The sequence below is a fragment of the Lagopus muta genome, chromosome Z, assembly GCF_023343835.1.
Source record: "Lagopus muta isolate bLagMut1 chromosome Z, bLagMut1 primary, whole genome shotgun sequence".
Classification (NCBI taxonomy): domain Eukaryota; kingdom Metazoa; phylum Chordata; class Aves; order Galliformes; family Phasianidae; genus Lagopus; species Lagopus muta.
The window spans coordinates 13,889,480-13,897,360 of record NC_064472.1 but is presented as its reverse complement, the minus strand read 5'-3'; the positions used below and the strand labels follow the sequence as shown (position 1 = coordinate 13,897,360).

The 7,881-nt window shown below is 38.2% G+C and overlaps 1 protein-coding gene across 2 annotated transcripts in view; it reads right to left on the bottom strand.

Moving 5' to 3' along the window:
- GHR (growth hormone receptor) overlaps nucleotides 1-7,881 on the bottom strand; it is a 996,322-nt gene that overhangs the window by 633,941 nt on the left and 354,500 nt on the right. The window lies entirely within an intron of this gene.

Below are 7,881 nucleotides of genomic sequence, written 5' to 3'. Positions count from 1 at the left end.
TTAAATTCTGCACTCCTTTGGCATGGTTTGCTTTCCTCGAGATGTCCAGGTCTTCAGTCATGTTACATGCGCCTGACAGTGCACCCGTGTCAGGGGCACTGTGCCCATTTTTCAGAAGTTGAGAAAGTTGGGAACCACAGAGCCCATTAATATAAGGCACAGGCTATCTTTGATACTTTTCATTTTTATTAATGATGAACCTCTTTTGTAATGTGATTTATACACTTTCTTCACTTTTATATGTATTTTACTGCTTCCAGTTGAAAACCTCATATTCCTGTTAAGTTGTATGGCCAATTTGTCCAAAATTATTAGAGGTCATTTGCCTTAGTAAGAAATGATTAAACCTGAGTTCAGCCAAGTTGCTGGCCTGAAATATGGAAATTTTTCTAAAGACTATTTTATCTCTCCAGACATATGCCTTGCAGTTAGTTGTTTCAATGGCTTAGATAGAAATGTCAGTTTCTGTAAGTACATCTTAGTTACAACAACCTTTAAGATAGAGATATGCTGTAATTTGCTCACAGACAACACACACAAATAAACACTGGAGGCCAAATACAACCAGCAAAGTATATATGTGTGGTGTGGGTCTGCTCTTGAGGAGTAGTAAAGTTGTTGAAATTTTATTCACAGAATCACAAATTGTAGGGGTTGGAAGGGACCTCCACAGATCATCAAGTCCAACTCTCCTGCAAAGCACACTCCCTACAGCAGGCTGCACAGGTAGGCATCCAGGTGGGTCTTGAATATCTACAGAGAAGGAGAACCCACAGCCCCCCTGGGCAGCCTGTTCCAATACTCTGCCAATCATTCAAAAGAGCTAATATTAATGGAGCATCTACCTTCAAGAACCATTTTGGCAAGACAAAATTGTTAACTTAGGAGATGGTGGTACACTAATCATTTCAGCACATGTTTTTTGGTACCAAAGTCCATAGACATTATCTTCCTACATTTGGGAATAGGATCCTATTTTTTAACTGACCATGGCTTCAGCAGTGATAAAAGCAAAGAGACTGTCCTGATAAGGTACAAAACAGAGTGAGGCTGGACTTGTGCCCCTCCTTGGACTGCAAGCCTATGGCTCCTTTGCTGTTGTGCAATGGATTGCTGCTCAGTCTCCTCTCAGTGGGACTGTGAATGGTTGGCTCCATTTTATAGAGTGTTTACAATAACTTTTCTCTGCTTAGCACGTAGGCTCTGTACCTTCTAGATAGTTTCCTACTAGTGTTTGTTAAGGCAATGTAAGTCTACGTGCATTTGTGGGGTAGCCTCCTTGCTTTTTCTGACGGGTGAAAAATGTAGAGCCAGCACAGAACCAGGATGTGACTTGTAAGTACTGCTACAAACAACAGAAACTATTACTGAGAGGTCAAACTGAGGGAGGAAGCTCCCCAGTTATTTCCCTGGAGTGCACAGCAGTGAGGGACAGAGCATAACTTTCAGAGATGAGGATTTTCCATTACCATTAGTGAAAACAGCAGTAATTCCTGCTCTACTAACCATCTGGCACTAAAAATATATTTATGGTAGCAACTTTCAGTTTTTGCTAAACGTTTCTAATGTCTATGCAGATATGAACTGTCTTTAGGCTTAAAGGAAAGTTTAAGAAGAGTAAAGGAGAAGTAGTTTGAGAGAAAAAAAGGATTAGCCATAATGCAAGGTATTTCTTATCTCGCACCACATGATAATTCTAGCACAAGAATGACTAATGTAATGCTTCACTTGCTGGACTAATGATATCCTGCCTAGTTTGGAGACAGTATGAAACATTATTGTCTGTATTTTACTTCACACTAAGGTCAGCCAGAATATAATTATATCAGAGATGTTTCCCTATAGACTTCCAGCCCTTTGTAGGATTGATGCTAAGGTTACTCAATAGTTTACCAAGCCTTAAATAGTCTTGTGTCTTCATTGTCCAAGTTCATTATGCATTACAGCCTTGAAGACAGTCTGTGCTCCATGATTGTTGCAAATGCCAAGGATTCAGTGTCAACCGAGTGGAGAAAGAACATCCTGTCATTATGATTTTAAACAGTGAAACTGATTCAGGGAGGTTTTGGATTTGCTTCTGATTGCTAATGCCATTTAACTTTTAAAAAGTATATTAATTGCCTGTTTTGCTTTTAAAGTATTTGTCATGTTTCAAGGATTAATGACAATGCCTAGGGATGTGTATCTATAAAATATGTCAAATAGCACTGATGTTGTGCTAACAGTAATACAAACGATCCGCTCTCAAGGGACTTCGCAGAAGGATATTGCCTTTAGAAACTGGAATGAATGTACTGAAGACTGTGTCACACAAACAAGGGCAGAGATAATTCTGGTTTAAACAAAGTGGGTCAGAAGAGAAGAGCTCATGTTACCATAATTCAAAATTCTGAAGGTTTTAGTAGCAGATAAGTGATAAATTAGACTTGTCTACAGCACAGACATTTCAGCCTGTGGGGAAGGAAAGGTCATACATGGCCAAAAAAGTCACTACTGTTCTTGAGAATTAAATTCTAATCTTACAGCACCAGACAAGGTGAACAAATTTAGCAACTTGATACTGCCCAAAGTACTGAGTTTCTATTCTGCTTTTCCACCTCTTTTTCAGCTGTTACTTCACATACCGATTATGTATTTCTCCTGCACATCTGGCATTGGGTTTGACATATTTTGGTTCTCCCTATGAGACAGTTTAGTCCATTACAATAAATTCAGCAAAAAAAATATGGGTACTTTTCTGCTCTGTTGATGAGTTAGATTGTCTGCTGGGGAGTTCAGGTAGAAAACAGAGCCAGGAAGATGGTGGCAATGCACTACCAGGGAGGAGAGAGAGGGAGAAAAAGAAGTGAAACTTGTAAGATAGAAGATAGACAAAAGCAGACCCTTCTGCTTGCAGATCCAGCCAGACACTGCATGGGCTCAAGTGTCTGCAAACCAACACCTTACACAACTCTTCTGGTTGATGCTTATCCTAGACTACTGGTTTCCTAGACCCTGTTTCTCTTTGTTTCACAGGACTCTGCTGGACATGATGGTGGAATCCAAATTCACCACCCTATCTAATGACCAGTTGCCCAAACGGGCCAGATGTAAGTGTTCTTTGAGGCTGAATATTTATTTCTTCGTTTCTGAAACTACTGATACTTCTAATATTTCCTGAATCATCCCAGTTCCATGGTGAAAAAATGCTAAGTTTGAACCGTCAGCCTCTGGAGGTGGCTGAGGTATGGATAATAAACATAAGTGAGATTTTCAATGGCCTGTATCACTGAGGGATGGGAGTTGGGTAAAGTCTTCCACAAGCCCTTCTCAACCTGAAAGTCTGCCTGCCGCAGATCCACATGCTCTCATACACCTGCCCAGGAGCAGAGGCTCACACATACATAAAAGAAGTGCATTTCATGAATCAGATGGCTGGTCTCATGATTTTAACCCTTCAAATAAGCTAACACAGAAAGAGTCACATGCAACAATCAAAGCTGGAAGAATTATTGCATTGCATAATGGTGACACAAAGGCACAAATGAGGTAGAAAAGAGTATCTCAAGGATTAAATCATGCCAAGGACTGTACAGTCAGTTCCAAGCAACTGACCCTCAATGGAAGACAAGGTCAGTTTTTCACAAATATTGAATGATTTAAGCTTCTGTTTATTTTTTCTTGTATCTTGTACATTGCCTAACTGTGAGTTTAATTCATAGTTTATTAAATTTGTAAGTAGCTTGATATGAGTGCTTGAGACAGCAGCATCTAGCACTGGTGATCCAGCAGGTCTGTTTCAGTCTGATATCGTAGTGCTTTTCAAAATGCTATCTCTTTCTGATAATTCTTTGTACAGCAAGTAGGATGTTAAATATTAGCCATTACCAGCCTTGTCCAAGCTTTCATATTTCTGGTTCTTTCTAAGCCAGTAGGGCTTGTGCATTATTATTTTCTTTTTTTTTTTTTAAAGAATTATTATTGTAAGTAGTTGGAAATCCAAAATATTTCAAGAAGCATACTTTGAATCTTTCATCAAAATCCATTGATCTCTCCCTAAAAATGTACAAGAATCTTGAAATTAAAACCTAAAAAAAGATTTTGTCAAGGACTCCTTGACAGAAGGATAGAACAGAAAAAAAGGCAGGACTTCAAAGAAGCAGATATTATTAGTATGTCTTTTTCAATCACAGCATTAGGACCATTTGAAATTTGTTAAAATTTTGTCAGTTTATTCAAGAAGTAAATAACCTTAATTCTATATGAAACTTCCGGGAATGAGTTTTTGTAGGCACCTTGCATCTGAAACCAAATTGAGACAAATAAAGCAAGCTTTTGCAAACTTTCAGTGAGACAATGGGAATATAGAGCATTATTCCCTCAGCATCAAAATGATGTCTGGTTGTCTTCTTCCCTTCCTAATTCTAGGCTGGGAACACATAGAACAACCATCAGACTGCAGTAAAAGAAAATGCATAGCAGCAATAGCAAAAGGCTAATATGGTCACGGAGATTCACCTGAGCTCCACTATGCTCAGTAGCACTTGTTACCTCTGCTACAGCAAGCATAAAAATGGGAACGGTGTCCTTTTGCAAGTTATTCGGTTTCCTGTCTGCATCCACAGCTGTGCTCAAAGGAGCAGCTCTGAAGGAAGTGAACTACTGTGATTTTTAAATTTTGTGTGTGTATCCCAGAAGGATATATATTTTTTTGTGTCACCAGAGTTAATGGCATACTTCGCTACTATCTACATATAAAGGTCTGACAATTTCTGCCTATTATGTCATATGGTTACTGTTATGTATCATTTTTATAACAAATTCGTTTTTATTTGTCTCTCTATATGAAAAATAATTTGGCATTTTTAAAATCTGGTATGGGAGACCATATAAACAAATATTTTTGGAAGAACCTGCATTCCTGGAGATGGTAGGTGCTCTTAATTAGCCTGTAAACAAACACTGCTGTGTGCCTGCTTGGTTCAAGAATCATCATGAGACTGACTAAACATACAATGTTTATGAGTGCAGAGAACCTGTAGAGCAATTAACAGCTAAGAAAAAGTATTCAGCAAACAGCAATATCCAGATGTTTTAGAGCTAGCAAAAAACAAAAAGCAAAACAAAACAAAAACAACCAGAAAAGATATAAATATTGATCTTTCTGAGAGAAAATTGTAAAATGTAGGGCTTTTGATAATATTTGTTACAAAAGCCTCAGTGGTCAATGAAGCCTTGTATTTCTTCCTTTGTGTGCACTCGTGGCAAGAAAGGAACACACCACTGCCTGCATTGGTAACGCTGTACTGTACCTTCAGAGGCACTAATAAACACTGCTGAGGGCTATATTGCTTAGGTAGTATTGCTATACTTCCTCATGCAAAACACATCAGTCTTGAGAAAAGAACCTTGGGAAAGGTTCCTGATCATTTTTTACTTAAGTCAGTAACTTGTAACATGGTTGAAAGACAGCTGAAAAATTTATTTGCCAATACCATTACTTCAGAATTTACTGATTTTTTTTTTTTTTTCTGATGTTAGAGTGCAGTAAGAGGCTGCAGATTAGGAGACTAAGTAGACTAGGACTAGTCATGGTTTTGTGATCTTTTTTTTACAGTGCAATATTCCCATGGGCATTTCTGCCTTTATGAATAGCCACTTCTTAGGTTACATCTCCACCTAATATAAGTTCAAGCACAACTAAAAAAATTTCCAATTTAAAGTAATTTATTAACAAGTACTAACTAACACAACAAACCACGTCTAAAATTTTAAGGCATATTCTCCATTGCAAAGTTATTTTCCAAGTTACTTAAAGATACCAAAAAAAGATATTGCTTTACCAAGTGACTTAAAGATCATTATGTCCAATCATTAACTTAGCACTGCCAAGCGTAGCACTAAACCACGTCCCTAAGCACCACATCTGCACATCTTTTAAATACCTCCAGGGATGGTAACTCAACTACTTCCCTGAGCAGTCTGTTCCAATGCTTCACAACCCTTTTTGTCCTAACATCCAACTTAAACCTCTCCCGGTACAACCTGAGACCGTTTCCTCTTGACCTATTGTTCATTGTTTGAGAGAAGAGACCAAGCTGTAAAGAGCGATAAGGTCTCTCCCGAGTCTCCTTTCCTCTCAGCTAAACAATCACAGTTCCCTCAGCCACTGCCCATAATTCTTGTGCTCCAGCCTTTCAGCAGCTTTGCTGCCCTTCTTTGAACACGCTCCAGCATTTCAATATCTTTCTTGTAATGAGAGGCACAAAACTGAACACAGCAGTCGAGATGCAGCCTCACCATGTTGAGTGCAGGAAACAACCACTTCCCTAGTCCTGCTTACCACACTATTCCTGATACAAGCCAGGGTACCATTGGTTTTCTTGTTCATCTAAGCACACTGCTGGCTCATGTATCTTCTGCATAAGCGCTCACATATCTTCTGAGTTTGCCTTGTTAAATCTAAAATCACCCTGTCAGAGGCTGAAAGGTGCTAAGGTGCAGATCCAATCAAAATAATAGGAGATACTTAGCTGTATGGAAAGTTCCATCTGATCTGAGTGCCCAGAACAGCATTGCCCTGTACCCAGTGGTGCAAAATGGAGACCTGGGGCCACAACTGCATCCCATCCCCTCAAAAGTCTGCTTTGAAGAAACAGGCTGTGTTGCATGTGCTGGTATACACTTATGGCTTCAGGACTGTAAGATCTATGTTGTAATCAGATAGGGAAAAGTTCAAAAATCTTTTTTATGTCCTCTTTGCACACACTAATAAGCCTAGGCAATGTTTTGTCCTTTTTTATTCAAGAGAAATGGCATTAGATGGAAATTGTACATGGATATTAAGGGAATTTCCTGATGGAACCAGTATGCCTCAGTTCCAGTAAACAGAAAGAGGAAAATGCCTGATGCAGAAATAAGCTATTCCAGAATAAACAGAAGATAACATTTCTAACTGTAGGCCTGAACTGATGTTTCCTGGCAAAGCATTCGTACTTAGGGAAGGCTCTCAGCCAGCGATCATTATTAAATGCAACAGTGATTTTGAAGGAGAAAGGCTAACTTACTTCACCTGGGGAAACAGGCTTTATTTTCAATAAACTTAAAACATATAACTGTCTATTTCACTTCAGTGCAAAGACTTTTTTAATACATTTTGTTTCTTGAGTCCCAGTAACAAAGGCAAACTACACAGTTCCATACAGGACAAAGTGATCAAGGTGAGCAGTCCCCTGTGGTAATCCTAGAGACAGATAAATGAAAATTCTTTAGGATTCCTGAGGTGAGATGTGATTAAATTAAATAAATTGTATATTTGGCTTGTTTTTACTGGTTCTTGGATTAAACTTGAGTCTTTTCAGCCTTTCTTCTCTGATGTTTTCTTCTGATATTCACCTCACTGTAAACATGCATAGATAGAATATTGGATCTAAAGTAAGATCTGAAATATATGAATAGCAAATATTTTGTTAGAAGCAAATGTGTATTTGTAAAAGAAAATGAGATACTTAGCATGCTTCATGTACATTTTTATTAAAAGTGAAATCATTCATTTGATGCTGAGTGGAGTACCACATGGAGTGAATGTGATGGCAGAGACGTGTAATTATACATAAAATGTGTGAAAAATGAGAGGGTAAGGTAGTCAACTGTTTGAATCTAACCTTAAATGTAGGGCTTCTTTTCACAAAGTTCTGACAAAGTCTTTAACTTTTCTTGCAGGAAAAATGTTCTATTTCCACCAGTTTAAATTATACTTTGTTTCCGAATAGTCAATATTCCCATCTAACCTATATACTGGGAACCTGGGAAATATGAAAGAATTATCATTGTAAATTACATCTTAATGCTCAACTGCAGGTTTCTAAGTTAGCACACCTTAGGTCTAGTTTATATCTAGCT